At 39.8% G+C, this 15,310-nt stretch overlaps 1 pseudogene across 1 annotated transcript in view; it reads left to right on the top strand.

Annotated features, from left to right (window-relative positions):
* The window catches only part of LOC117090846, a 55,550-nt pseudogene extending 40,784 nt beyond the window's left edge, over nt 1–14,766 (top strand). Inside the window, exons 2-3 of the transcript XR_004440143.1 lie at nt 12,176–13,315; nt 13,636–14,766. The product of XR_004440143.1 is annotated as a 60 kDa heat shock protein, mitochondrial-like (transcript). The remainder of the gene's footprint in view (nt 1–12,175; nt 13,316–13,635) is intronic.
* The last annotated feature ends 544 nt before the right edge of the window (nt 14,767–15,310 follow it).

A 15,310-nucleotide genomic window follows, 5' to 3' on the forward strand; every position in this document is an offset into this window, starting at 1 on the left:
ACTCATTATTGGTTTATTCACATTTTCTGCTTCTTCAGATTTCAGTTTTGGTAGGTTCTTTGTGTCGAGGATTTTGTCCATTTCTTCTAATTATCCACCTTGTTGGCATTTAATTGTTCATAGTAGTCTCTTATGAATCTTTTTATTTCTGTGATATCAATTGTAATGTCTTCTGTCTTACTTGCAATTTTATGTATTTGATTTTTCTCTTTTTTTCAATTTGGCTAAAGGTGTGTCACTTTTATCTTTTCTATCAGTTAACTCTTACTTTCACTGATTTTTTTCTATTGTGTTTTTAGTTTGTATTTTATTTTATTTTTCTATTTTATTTGCTTCTTTCTGCTAACTTTGGTCTTAGTTTGTTCTTTTTCTGGGTCCTTGAGAAGTAAAGTCTTTTAATATTTATTTTTTTCTTAAGGGAGAGATTTATCACTATGAACTTTCCTCTTAGAACTGCTTTTGCTACCTCCCATACATTTTGATAGGTTGCATTTCAATTTTCCTTTGCTTCAATTTTTTTTTTGTTTCTCTTTTTTATTTCTTCTTTGACCCATTTGTTGTTCAGGAGTCTGTTGCTTAGTTTCCACATATTTGTAATTTTTCCAAATTTTCTCCTGTTTTTGATTTCTAATTTCATATCTGTGTGGTCAGAAAAGATACTTGGTATGATTGATATGATTTCAATGTTCTTAAATTTGATAACACTTATTTTTTGGCCTAATGTATGGCCTATTCTGGAAAATATTTCATGTGCACTTGAAAATAATGTGTATTCTGTTGCCGTTGGATAGAATGTTCTTATGTATATGTCAGCTCCATTTGGCCTAAAATGTAGCTTATGTCCAATGTTTCCCTATTGATTTTTCTGTCTCGATGATGCATCTGTTGTTGAAAGTGGCTTATTGATGTCCTATATACAATTATTGTATTGCTGTCTATTTCTCTCTTCAGATCTGCCAGTGTTTGCTTTATATATTTATGTGCCCTGATGTTGGTGGTGTTTATGTGTGTGTGTGTGTGTATATAGATATATATTTACAATGCTATACCTCTTGATGAATTGATTTATCATTATATAGTGACTGTGATCTCTTGTGACAACTTTTGACTTCAGGTCTATTTTGTCTAATGTAAGTATAGCTACCCCTGCTCTCTTTTGGTTACCATTTGCAAGGAATATACATTTTAATCTCTTCATTTCAGCATATGGTGTCCTTAAAACTAAAGTGAGCCTTTTTATTTTTTTTTTGAGATGGAGTCTCGCTCTGTCACCCAGGCTGGAGTGCAGTGGCCAGATCTCAGCTCACTGCAAGCTCCGCCTCCTGTGTTTATGCCATTCTTCTGCGTCAGCCTCCTGAGTAGCTGGCACTACAGGCACCCGCCACCTCGTCTGGCTAGATTTTTGTATTTTTTTCAGTAGAGATGAGGTTTCACCGTGTTAGCCAGGATGGTCTTGATCTTCTGACCTCATGATCTGCCCGTCTCGACCTCCCAAAGTGCTGGGATTACAGGCTTGAGCCTCCGCACCCGGCCAAGTGAACCTTTTTTTAAGGCAGCACATAGTTTGATATTTTAAAAAATGTTAACCTATTCAGTTACTCTATTTCTTTAGATTGGTCAATTTAACCTTAAAGTAATTATTGCTAGAGAGGACTTACTGTTGCCATTTTAAAAAATTGTTTTCTGATAGTTTTATAGTTCTTTTTTCTTTTCCTATTCTCTTGCTGTCTATGTTTGTGGTTTTATTTTTTTTGTAGTGGTAGCTTTTATTCCTTTCTTTTAATCCTTCATGTATCTATTACAGGTTTTTGTTTCTTTGTAAGTACCACAAGGCTTACATAAAACATCTTATAGTTACAGTAACCTATTTGAAGCTGATATCAATTTAATTTTGATTACATACAAAAATTCTACATGTTCCCTCCTTCGCATGTTATATTATTGCTGTCACAACTTACATCTTTTTGTATTATGCACTCATTAACAAATTATTCCACCTATACTTATTTTAATATTTATGACTTTAAACTTTTGCAATAGAGCTAACAGTGATTTTCTTTTCTTTTCTTTTCTTTTTTTTTTTTTGAGATTGAGTCTTGCTCTGTTGCCCAGGCTGGAGTGCAGTGGCATGATCTTGGTTCACTGCAAGCCCCACCTCCCGGGTTCATGCAATTCTCCTGCCTCAGCCTCCCAAGTAGCTGGGACTACAGGCACCCGCCACCATGCCAGGCTAACTTTTTTTTTGTATTTTTAGTAGAGATGGGGTTTCACCGTGTTATCCAGGATAGTCTTGATCTCCTGACCTCGTGATCCACCCACCTTAGACTCTCAGAGTGCTGGGATTACAGGCGTGAGTCACTGTGCCCAGCTCACTAACAGTGATTTTCACACCACCATTTCAGTATCAGATTATTCTGAATTTAACCACATATTTACCTATGCTGGTAATTTTCATACCTTCATATGCTTTCATGTTGTTAGCATTCTTTTGTTTCAACTTGAAGGATTCCCTTTAGCATTTTCTATAAGGCAGATCTGGTGATGATGAACTTTGCCAGCTTTTGTTTGTCTGGGAAACTTTATCTCTCCGTTTCTGAAGGATAGATTTGCTGGGTTTATTATTCTTAGTTAGCAGGGGTTTTGTTTTGTTTTGTTTTCACTTTGAAGGTATCTTCCCACTTTCTCCTGGCCTTCAAGGTTTCTCTTGAGAAATCTGCTGACAGTCTTATGTGGGTTCCCTTGTATGTGACAAGTCACTTTTTTCTTGCTTCTTTCCAAATTCTCTCTTTATCTTTGACTTTTGACAATTTGATTGTAATGTGTCTCTGTGAAGACCTCTTTATGCTCAACCTATTGAGAATTCTTTAGGCCTCTTGGATGTAGATGTTCATTTCCCTCTTCAGGCTTGGGAATTTTCTGTCATTATTTCTTCAAATAAGATTTCTGCCTCTTTTCCTTTCTCTGCTCCTCTGGAATTCCATGATGTGTAGGTTGGCTTGCTTGATGGTATCTTACATGTCCCATAAGCTTTCTTCATTCTTTTCTATTCTTTTTTCTTTTTGTTTCCCTGACTGGATAATTTCAAATAATTTGCTTTTAGTTTCCTATTATTTCTTCTGTTGGATTGAGTCTGTTGTTGAAGCTTTCTATTGAATTTTTTATTTCAGACATATTCTTCAGCTCCAGAATTTCTGTTTTTTTTTAAAAATGGTTTCTATCTCTTTGTTTAACTTCCCATTTTGTTAATGTATTGTTTCCATGACATTGTTTCATTGTAGTTCACTGAGCTTTTTTAAGACTTTTTTTTTTTTTTAATTCTTTGTCAGGCAGTTCAGAGTCTTTATTTCTTTGGAGATAGCCACTGGAGTTTTACTTTGTTTCTTTGATGGGGCTGTATTTTCTTAATTCTTTGTGTTCCTTGAAGCCTTGCCTTGCTGTCCTAACATTTGAAGAAGCAATCACCTTTTCCTGTCTTTACTGGCTGACTTCTGGATAGAAAGATCTTCCACAGTGAACTTGGCCTGAGATTCCAGTGATCTCCCAGACTTCTATTGATGCAGCACTCCATTTCTCTTGTTCCATCTTAAGGGATATGTCTTTGGATTGTATGCCTTCTCTTGATCCTGTAAGGCCAAATGTGCTGAGAGCCTCTTGTTTTCCCTAGGGCAGTACCCTGAGGCATTCCTTAGGTCAGTGCCCTGAGGTTGTATTCTTTCTCCAAAACTAGCAGAGTCAAGCTGGTGACTAAGATCTGCCCCTGCTGTTGATATTTGTGTACTGTCTATGGGACTTTGCATGGGTTGCAATGAAGATGCACAGGGTGCCACCCATGGGTGTTTGAAGGACATATATCACATAGTGGGAGATATCTTCAGGTGAGGTTTCCTGCAGGGTTCATGGGCAGGCCTCTTGGTAGAAGCAGTTAGCAAGTTTGCAGGATGTGTGGCTGGATGTTAAAATCTGTGCAGCAGTTGATGTGTGCTTCCATCTCTTCTCTGGGCTCCTAGCTGTCCCTAGATGATTCAGCTGTACTGATCTCCTCACTGTTCTTGTGGGCAGCATAGAAGTGGGCCTCTTGGTCAACTACATCCCATAAGGCCAAGGAAGGTGAGCGCTCACTGCACTCTCACTTTTTCCCATAGGGAATATTGTGAGCAAAGAGGTCCTGTCTCAATACCAAGTTGTGTTGCCTTTGGAGTAGGGTAACAATGGTAAAGTAAAAATGTTCTTCATGGGTGGTTGCCAACATCAGAGTTTCTGAAGAGAGGTGGTCTGGAACCACCTATTCTAGCATCTTGCTGATGTCACTCCCATCAGGACTCTTAGATTCTAGGAAATTGTTGAAGAACCCAAAAAGCTTTTGCTAATGTATCAATATTCATCATTTGAGAAATTTAATCTAAAAATTGTAAAATATTAATAAAAACCATAATAACAAACTAATTGCCTATTAACATTGAAAACCATAATTTAATAAAATGTATTTTAAAATGTCAGTTATATTTAGAAGAGTGGCATTATTTTGTATTTTTGCAAATCTCTTTCATGCCTGATTAATAAAAGATAGTAGGCTTCAATCTGTTGAGATATCATACATCATGTATCCTGTAGAATCTTCCACTGTACAATGATGTCAAAATGAGAGTTGAAAAGGCAAATATAATAAAAATGATATTATTATAAAAATAGTTTTGAACTTGTCTGGGGTTCTAGGCTGTACATAGAGAATTGCTGCCTCAAACAAAATTATGTTTGACCATTTCTGGGTTTGACTTTTCTTTCACATGTTAAATAATATGCTTATACCTCTAGTTATTTATCTTCTAGTTAAATTTGTGTCTAATCACTCCCCTCTCTGACTATTTTTCATTTATTTCTTCTTTCCTAATTTTTGTTTTTGGTACTTGTATTTGGTATCTTTATAACTTTAAATAATACCTTAACATTGTCTCTGGTGAATGTCAGAACATTTTCTTTTTTTTTTTTTTTTTTTTTTATTATATTTTAAGTTCTAGGATACATGTGCATGACGTTATATCATGTATAACTCCCCAATGCAATCCCTCCCTCCTCTCCCCTCCCATGATAGGCCCCAGTATGTGATGTTCCCCTTCCCGAGTCCAAGTGATCTCATTGTTCAGTTCCCACCTATGAGTGAGAACATGCGGTGTTTGGTTTCTCTTCTTGTGATAGTTTGCTAAGAATGATGGTTTCCAGCTGCATCCATGTCCCTACAAAGGACGCAAACTCATCCTTTTTGATGGCTGCATAGTATTCCATGGTGTATATGTGCCACATTTTCTTAATCCAGTCTGTCACAGATGGACATTTGGGTTGATTCCAAGTCTTTGCTATTGTGAATAGTGCCGCAATAAACATACGTGTGCATGTGTCTTTGTAGTAGAGTAATTTATAATCCTTTGGGTATATACCCAGTAGTGGGATGGCTGGGTCATGTGGTACATCTAGTTCTAGATCCTTGAGGAATCGCCATACTGTTTTCCATAATGGTTGAACTAGTTTACAATCCCACCAACAGTGTAAAAGTGTTCCTATTTCTCCACATCCTCTCCAACACCTGTTGTTTCCTGACTTCTTAATGATTGCCATTCTAACTGGTGTGAGATGGTATCTCATTGTGGTTTTGATTTGCATTTCTCTGATGACCAGTGATGATGAGCATTTTTTCATGTGTCTGTTGGCTGTATGGATGTCTTCTTTTGAGAAATGTCTGTTCATATCCTTTCCCCACTTTTTGATAGGGTTGTTTGTTTTTTTCTTGTATATTTGTTTGAGTTCTTTGTAGATTCTGGATATTAGCCCTTTGTCAGATGAGTAGGTTGCAAAAATTTTTCCCATTCTGTAGGTTGCCTGTTCACTCTGATGGTAGTTTCTTTAGCTGTGCAAAAGCTCTTTAGTTTAATTAGATCCCATGTGTCAATTTTTGCTTTTGCTGCCGTTGCTTTTGGTGTTTTAGACATGAAGTCCTTGCCCATGCCTATGTCCTGAATGGTACTACCTAGATTTTCTTCTAGGGTTTTTATGGTATTAGGTCTAACATTTAAGTCTCTAATCCATCTTGAATTAATTTTCGTATAAGGGGTAAGGAAAGGATCCAGTTTCAGCTTTCTACTTATGGCTAGCCAATTTTCCCAGCACCATTTATTAAATAGGGAATCCTTTCCCCATTTCTTGTTTCTCTGAGGTTGTCAAAGATCAGATGGCTGTAGATGTGTGGTATTATTTCTGAGGACTCTGTTCTGTTCCATTGGTCTATATCTCTGTTGTGGTACCAGTACCATGCTGTTTTGGTTACTGTAGCCTTGTAGTATAGTTTGAAGTCAGGTAGCGTGACGCCTCCAGCTTTGTCCTTTTGACTTAGGATTGTCTTGGCAATGCGGGCTCTTTTTTGGTTCCATATGAACTTTAAAGCCGTTTTTTCCAATTCTGTGAAGAAAGTCATTGGTAGCTTGATGGGGATGGCATTGAATCTATAAATCACCTTGGGCAGTATGGCCATTTTCACGATATTGATTCTTCCTATCCATGAGCATGGTATGTTCTTCCATTTGTTTGTGTCCTCTTTGATTTCACTGAGCAGTGGTTTGTAGTTCTCCTTGAAGAGGTCCTTTACATCCCTTGTAAGCTGGATTCCTAGGTATTTTATTCTCTTTGAAGCAATTGTGAATGGAAGTTCATTCCTGATTTGGCTCTCTGCTTGTCTGTTACTGGTGTATAAGAATGCTTGTGATTTTTGCACATTAATTTTGTATCCTGAGACTTTGCTGAAGTTGCTTATCAGCTTAAGGAGATTTTGGGCTGAGACGATGGGGTTTTCTAAATATACAATCATGTCATCTGCAAACAGGGACAATTTGACTTCTTCTTTTCCTAACTGGATACCCTTGATTTCTTTCTCTTGCCTGATTGCCCTAGCCAGAACTTCCAACACTATGTTGAATAGGAGTGGTGAGAGAGGGCATCCCTGTCTTGTGCCAGTTTTCAAAGGGAATTTTTCCAGTTTTTGCCCATTCAGTATGATATTAGCTGTGGGTTTGTCATAAATAGCTCTTATTATTTTGAGGTACGTTCCATCAATACCAAATTTATTGAGCGTTTTTAGCATAAAGGGTTGTTGAATTTTGTCAAAAGCCTTTTCTGCATCTATTGAGATAATTATGTGGTTCTTGTCTTTGGTTCTGTTTATATGCTGGATTACGTTTATTGATTTGCGAATGTTGAACCAGCCTTGCATCCCAGGGATGAAGCCCACTTGATCATGGTGGATAAGCTTTTTGATGTGCTGCTGAATCCGGTTTGCCAGTATTTTATTGAGGATTTTTGCATCGATGTTGATCAGGGATATTGGTCTAAAATTCTCTTTTTTTGTTGTGTCTCTGCCAGGCTTTGGTATCAGGATGATGTTGGCCTCATAAAAAGAGTTAGGGAGGATTCCTCTTTTTCTATTGATTGAAATAGTTTCAGAAGGAATGGTACCAGCTCCTCCTTGTACCTCTGGTAGAATTCAGCTGTGAATCCATCTGGTCCTGGACTTTTTTTGGTGGGTAGACTATTAATTGTTGCCTCAATTTCAGAGCCTGCTATTGGTCTATTCAGGGATTCAACTTCTTCCTGGTTTAGTCTTGGGAGAGTGTAAGTGTCCAGGAAATTATCCATTTCTTCTAGATTTTCTAGTTGATTTGCGTAGAGGCATTTATAGTATTCTCTGATGGTTGTTTGTATTTCTGTGGGGTCGGTGGTGATATCCCCTTTATCATTTTTTATTGCGTCTATTTGATTCTCTCTCTTTTCTTCTTTATTAGTCTAGCTAGCGGTCTGTCAATTTTGTTGATCTTTTCATAAAACCAACTCCTGGATTCATTGATTTTTTGGAGGGTTTTTTGTGTCTCTATCTCCTTCAGTTCTGCTCTGATCTTAGTTATTTCTTGCCTTCTGCTAGCTTTTGAATGTGTTTGCTCTTGCCTCTCTAGTTCTTTTAATTGTGATGTTAGAGTGTCAATTTTAGATCTTTCCAGCTTTCTCCTGTGGGCATTTAGTGCTATAAATTTCCCTCTACACACTGCTTTAAATGTGTCCCAGAGATTCTGGTATGTTGTATGTTTGTTCTCATTGGTTTCAAAGAACATCTTTATTTCTGCTTTCATTTCGTTATGTACCCAGTAGTCATTCAGGAGCAGGTTGTTCAGTTTGCATGTAGTTGAGCGGTTTTGATTGAGTTTCTTAGTCCTGAGTTCTAGTTTGATTGCACTGTGGTCTGAGAGACAGTTTGTTATAATTTCTGTTCTTGTACATTTGCTGAGGAGTGCTTTACTTCCAATTATGTGGTCAATTTTGGAATAAGTGCGATGTGGTGCTGAGAAGAATGTATATTCTGTTGATTTGGGGTGGAGAGTTCTATAGATGTCTATTAGGTCCGCTTGGTGCAGAGATGAGTTCAATTCCTGGATATCCTTGTTAACTTTCTGTCTTGTTGATCTGTCTAATGTTGACAGTGGAGTGTTGAAGTCTCCATTATTATTGTATGGGAGTCTAAGTCTCTTTGTAGGTCTCTAAGGACTTGCTTTATGAATCTGGGTGCTCCTGTATTGGGTGCATATATATTTAGGAGAGTTAGCTCTTCCTGTTGAATTGATCCCTTTACCATTATGTAATGGCCTTCTTTGTCTCTTTTGATCTTTGATGTTTTAAAGTCTGTTTTATCAGAGACTAGGATTGCAACCCCTGCTTTTTTTGTTCTGCATTTGCTTGGTAGATCTTCCTCCATCCCTTTATTTTGAGCCTATGTATGTCTCTGCATGTGAGATGGGTCTCCTGAATACAGCAGACTGATGGGTCTTGACTCTTTATCCAGTTTGCCAGTCTGTGTCTTTTAATTGGAGCATTTAGTCCATTGACATTAAGGTTAATATTGTTATGTGTGAACTTGATCCTGTCATTATGATATTAACTGGTTATTTTGCTCGTTAGTTGATGCAGTTTCTTCCTAGCCTCGATGGTCTTTACATTTTGGCATGTTTTTGCAATGGCTGGTACTGGTGTTCCTTTCCATGTTTAGGGCTTCCTTCAGGGTCTCTTGTAAGGCAGGCCTGGTGGTGACAAAATCTCTAAGCATTTGCTTATCTGTAAAGGATTTTATTTCTCCTTCACTGATGAAGCTTAGTTTGGCTGGATATGAAATTCTGGGTTGAAAATTCTTTTCTTTAAGAACGTTGAATATTGGCCCCCACTCTCTTCTGGCTTGTAGAGTTTCTGCCGAGAGGTCTGCTGTTAGTCTGATGGGCTTCCCTTTGTGGGTAACCCGACCTTTCTCTCTGGCTGCCCTTAACAGTTTTTCCTTCATTTCAACTTTGGTGAATCTGGCAATTATGTGTCTTGGAGTTGCTCTTCTGGAGGAGTATCTTTGTGGCGTTCTCTGTATTTCCTGAATTTGAATGTTGGCCTGCCCTACTAGGTTGGGGAAGTTCTCCTGGATGATATCCTGAAGAGTGTTTTCCAACTTGGTTCCATTTTCCCCCTCACTTTCAGGCACCCCAATCAGACGTAGATTTGGTCTTTTTACATAATCCCATACTTCTTGCAGGCTTTGTTCATTTCTTTTTCTTCTTTTTTCTTTTGGTTTCTCTTCTCGCTTCATTTCATTCATTTGATCCTCAATCGCTGATACTCTTTCTTCCAGGTGATCGAGTCGGTTACTGAAGCTTGTGCATTTGTCACGTATTTCTCGTGTCATGGTTTTCATCTCTGTCATTTCGTTTATGATCTTCTCTGCATTAGTTAGTCTAGCTGTCAATTCTTCCACTTTTTTTTCAAGATTTTTAGTTTCTTTGCGCTGGGTACGTAATTCCTCCTTTAGCTCTGAGAGGTTTGATGGACTGAAGCCTTCTTCTCTCATCTCGTCAAAGTCATTCTCTGACCAGCTTTGATCCGTTGCTGGCGATGGGCTGCGCTCCTTTGCAGGGGGAGATGCGCTCTTATTTTTTGAATTTCCAGCTTTTCTGCCCTGCTTCTTCCCCATCTTTGTGGTTTTATCTGTCTCTGGACTTTGATGATGGTGACGTACTGATGGGGTTTGGTATAGGTGTCCTTCCTGTTTGATAGTTTTCCGTCTGACAGTCACAAGGACTGTCTGTTGGCCTGTTGGAGATTGCTTGAGGTCCACTCCAGACCCTGTTTGCCTGGGTATCAGCAGCAGAGGTTGCCGAAGATAGAATATTGCTGAACAGCGAGTGTACCTGTCTGATTCTTTCTTTGGAAGTTTCCTCTCAGGGGTGACGCCACCCTGTGAGGTGTGGGGTGTCAGACTGCCCCTAGTGGGGGATTTCTCCCAGCTAGGCTACTCAGGGGTCAGGGACCCACCTGAGCAGGCAGTCTGTCCGTTCTCAGATCTCAACCTCCGCTTTAGGAGATCCACGGCTCTCCCCAAAGCTGTCAGACAGAGTCGTTCGCGTCTGCACCGCCCCTGCTCTTTCCCCTAATGGACTGCAGCTGTGCGCTGTCCGCAGAGGTAGAGTCTACAGAGACAGGCAGGCTTCCTTGAGCTGCTGTGAGCTCCACCCAGTTCAAGCTTCCCAGCGGCTTTGTTTACCTACTTAAGCCTCAGCAATGGCGGGCGCCCCTCCCCCAGCCTCGCTGCTGCCTTGCGGATAGATCGCCGCAGACGGCTGTGTTAGCAGTGAGGGAGGCTCCGTGGGCGTGGGACCCTCCCGGCCAGGTGTGGGATATATTCTCCTGGTGTGCCTGTTTCCTTAAAGCGCAGTATTGGGGTGGGAGTTACCCGATTTTCCAGGTGTTGTGTGTCTCAGTTCCCCTGGCTAGGAAAACGGATTCCCTTCCCCCTTGCGCTTCCAGGTGAGGCGATGCCTCGCCCTGCTTCAGCTCACGCTGGTCAGGCTGCAGCAGCTGAGCAGCACCGATTGTCCGGCACTCCCTAGAGAGATGACCCCAGTACCTCAGTTGAAAATGCAGAAATCACCGGTCTTCTGTGTCGCTCGCGCTGGGAGTTGGAGACTGGAGATGTTCCTATTCGGCCATCTTGCTCCGCCCCCCTCCAGAACATTTTCTTTCCTTCTAATTATATAAAATTGAAAACTTTATTAGACTTTAGTTTGCTTACATATTCGTCTCCGTTTCTCTTTCCCCTCTTCTCTTTTAAAATCTGCCAACAGTACCCTCAATTTACGTGGTCAAATTTTTCAACAGTTACATTCTTTCCCTTTACTAAAATTATGACTTCCATTGGGCTTTGCCTATAAATTCAACTTAAAATGGAAAATAAGAAGAAGCACTTAAATTGTGATGATTATGTAAATATTTCTACATGCAAAAATTCAGAAAAATAAATAACATTTTACATCTTTAAATCTGTATTGTTTGGAGGAAGATGTTCCAAGCATGAAAGTCAAATAAATTCTCTTGTCTCAGATGCCTGTTGCTCTAAACAATGATATTTTAATACGTTTCCTACTTGGATCCAAATTTTCTTGTGTAATTTTTGTTCTTAGAGTTTGTAATTGCCTTTTGTGTACTGGTATGTGTGTATTCATGTATGTGTGTGTTTATAGGAGGAATGTGGGCCTTAAAAATAACTATATGCCTAAGATAATTCAAGTTCTTAATTACACTATTTGTTGGATGCACGGATATGTGTTCTAGTCCTGCTACAGAAGCATTATTATGGATTCTCTTGGATTTTATGTCTTCCCCTTTGTGGTTTCCATTTTAGTTTAGCTGTGGTGCACCAGGTAACTTTTTTTTTTTGAAATGGAGTTTCACTCTTGTTGCCCAAGTTGGAGTACAATGGTGCGATCTCAGCTCACTGCAACCTCTGCCTCCCAGGTTCTAGCAATTCTCTTGCCTCAGCCTTCCGAGTAGCTGGGATTACAGGCGTGCACCACCATGCCCAGTTAATTGTATATTTTTAGTAGAGATGGGTTTCCACTATTTTGATCAGGGTGGTCTTGAACTCCTGACTTCAGGTGATCTGCCCACCTCAGCCTCCCAAAGTGCTGGGATTATAGCCGTGAGCCACTGTGACTGGCCCAAGTAACTTTTTATACAAAGGAATATGAATTTGCTCATTACCTGTATGTACAATAATGTCTTTATAATTTTTTCATCTTTTGACTGAAACTTTGGCTAGATACAGAATTCTAAGTTGAAAATAATTTCCTACTCTGTCCCTCACTCGCCACTGACGATTTGTCTCGCTGCGCGCACGCCCCGCCGCTGCCTGGCAGAAATACTCGGTTACCCACAGTCTTTCACCAGGTGAGACCGGTGTCCAGGGAACTGGCACCTCATCTCACTCGGGCTTATGCCAAAGATGTAAAATTTCGTGCAGATGCCTGAGCCTTAGTGCTTCAAGGTGTAGACCTTTTAGACGATGATGTGGCCATTACAATGGGGCCAAGGGAAGAACAGTGATTATTGAGCAGAGCTGGGGAAGTCCCAAAGTAACAAAAGATGGTGTGACTGTTGCAAAGTCAATTGACTTAAAGGATAAATATAAAAACAATGGGGCTAAACTTGTTCAAGATGTTGCCAATAACACAAATGAAGAGGCTGGGGATGGCACTACCACTGCTACTGTACTGGCACGCTCTATAGCCAAGGAAGGCTTCGAGAAGATTAGCAAAGGTGCTAATCCAGTGGAAATCAGGAGACGTGTGATGTTAGCTGTTGATGCTGTAATTGCTGAACTTAAAAAGCAGTCTAAACCTGTGACCACCCCTGAAGAAATTGCACAGGTTGCTATGATTTCTGCAAACGGAGACAAAGAAATTGGCAATATCATCTCTGATGCAATGAAAAAGGTTGGAAGAAAGGGTGTCATCACAGTAAAGGATGGAAAAACAGTGAATGATGAATTAGAAATTATCGAAGGCATGAAGTTTGATCGAGGCTATATTTCTCCATACTTTATTAATACATCAAAAGGTCAGAAATGTGAATTCCAGGATGCCTATGTTCTACTGAGTGAAAAGAAAATTTCTAGTGTCCAGTCCATTGTACCTGCTCTTGAGCATTGTACAATGCTCACCGTAAGCCTTTGGTCATAATCGCTGAAGACGTTGATGGAGAAGCTCTAAGTACACTCGTCTTGAATAGGCTAAAGGTTGGTTTTCAGGTTGTGGCAGTCAAGGCTCCAGGGTTTGGTGACAAATAACCAGCTCAAAGATATGGCTATTGCTACTGTTGGTGCAGTGTTTGGAGAAGAGGGGGTTGATCCTAAATCTTGATGATGTTCATCCTCATGACTTAGGAAAATTTGGAGAGGTCATTGTGACCAAAGATGATGCCATGCTCTTTTTTTTTTTTTTTTTTTTTTTTTTGAGACGGAGTCTCGCTCTGTCGCCCAGGCTGGAATGCAGTGGCCGGATCTCAGCTCACTGCAAGCTCCACCTCCTGGGTTCACGCCATTCTCCTGCCTCAGCCTCCCCAGTAGCTGGGACTACAGGCGCCCGCCACCTCGCCCGGCTAGTTTTTTGTATTTTTTAGTAGAGACGGGATTTCACCATGTTAGCCAGGATGGTCTCAATCTCCTGACCTTGTGATCCACCCGTCTCGGCCTCCCAAAGTGCTGGGATTACAGGCTTGAGCCACCGCGCCCGGCCAATGCCATGCTCTTAAAAGGAAAAGGTGACAAGGCTCAAATTGAAAAACATATTCAAGAAATCATTGAGCAGTTAGATATCATAACTAGTGAATATGAAAAGGAAAAACTGAATAAACGGCTGGCAAAACTTTCAGATGGAGTAGCCGTGCTGAAAGTTGGTGGGACAAGTGATGCTGAAGTGAATGAAAAGAAAGACAGAGTTACAGATGCCCTTAGTGCTACAAGAGCTGCTGTTGAAGAAGGCATTGTTTTGGGAGGGGGTTGTGCCCTGCTGCGATGTATTCCAGCCTTGGTCTCATTGACTTCAGCTAATGAAGATCAAAAAATTGATATAGAAATTATTAGAAGAACACTCAAAATTCCAGCAATGACCATTGCTAAGAATGCAGGTGTTGAAGGATCTTTGATAGTTGAGAAAATTTTGCAGTGTTCCTCAGAAGTTGGTTATGATGCTATGGTTGGAGATTTTGTGAATATGGTGGAAAAAGGAATTATTGACCCAATAAAGGTTGTGAGAACTGCTTCATTGGATGCTGCTGGTGTGGCTTGTCTGTTAACTACAGCAGAAGTTGTTGTCACAGAAATTCCTAAAGAAGAGAAGGACAATGGTGCAATGGGTGGAATGGGAGGTGGTATGGGAGGTGGCATGTTCTAACTCTAGACTAGTAGTGCTTTACCTTTATTAATGAACTGTGACAGGAAGCCCAAGGCAGTGTTCTTCACCAATAACTTCAGAGAAGTCAGTTGGAGAAAATGAAGAAAAAGCCTGGCTGAAAATCACTATAACCATCAGTTACTGGTTTCAGTTGACAAAATAAATAATGGTTTACTGCTGTCATTGTCCATGCCTACAGATAATTTATTTTATATTTTTGAATAAAAAACATTTGTACATTCCTGATAATGGGTACAAGAGCCATGTACCAATGTACTACTTTCAACTTAAATCACTGAGGCGTTTTTACTACTATTCTGTTAAAATCAGGATTTTAGTGCTTGCCACCACCAGATGAGAAGTTAAGCAGCCTTTCTGTGGAGAGTGTGAATAATTGTGTACAAAGTAGAGAAATATCCAATTATGTGACAACCTTTGTGTAGTAAAAATTTGTTTAAAGTTAAAAAAAAGAAAATAATTTCCTGTAATATTCATAAAGACATTGCTTCAGTAGTATACAATATTCATTGTGGCTAATGAGAAATGTGATATGAATCTGATTTTTGCTTCCCTGTAGTCAACTTCTTTGTGGATACTTTTTGGCTATTTTCTTTTCTTGCTGTTCTGAATTTTGTAAGTATGAGCCAAGATGTTGGTATTATTATTATTATTGTTGTTATTATTATTATTATTATTATTTTTAGATGAAGTCTTGCTCTGTCACCCAGGCTGGAGTGCAGTGGTGCAGATCTCGCCTCACTGCAACCTCCAACTCCCAGATTCAAGCGATTCTCCTGCCTCAGCCTCCTGAGTAGCGGAGATTACAAGCAGGCACTGCCACGCCCGGCTAATTTTTGTATTTTTAGTAGAGACAGGGTTTTACCATATTGATCAGGCTGGTCTTGAACTCCTGACCTCGTGATCTGATCTGCCTGACTCAGCCTCCCAAAGTGCTGGGATAGGCGTGAGCCACCACCTATGTGGGTATTATTTTATTTATTCTGCTCTTCGAACAGCAA

The sequence above is a fragment of the Trachypithecus francoisi genome, unplaced genomic scaffold (assembly GCF_009764315.1).
Source record: "Trachypithecus francoisi isolate TF-2019V2 unplaced genomic scaffold, Tfra_2.0 Lachesis_group11, whole genome shotgun sequence".
Classification (NCBI taxonomy): Eukaryota; Metazoa; Chordata; class Mammalia; order Primates; family Cercopithecidae; genus Trachypithecus; species Trachypithecus francoisi.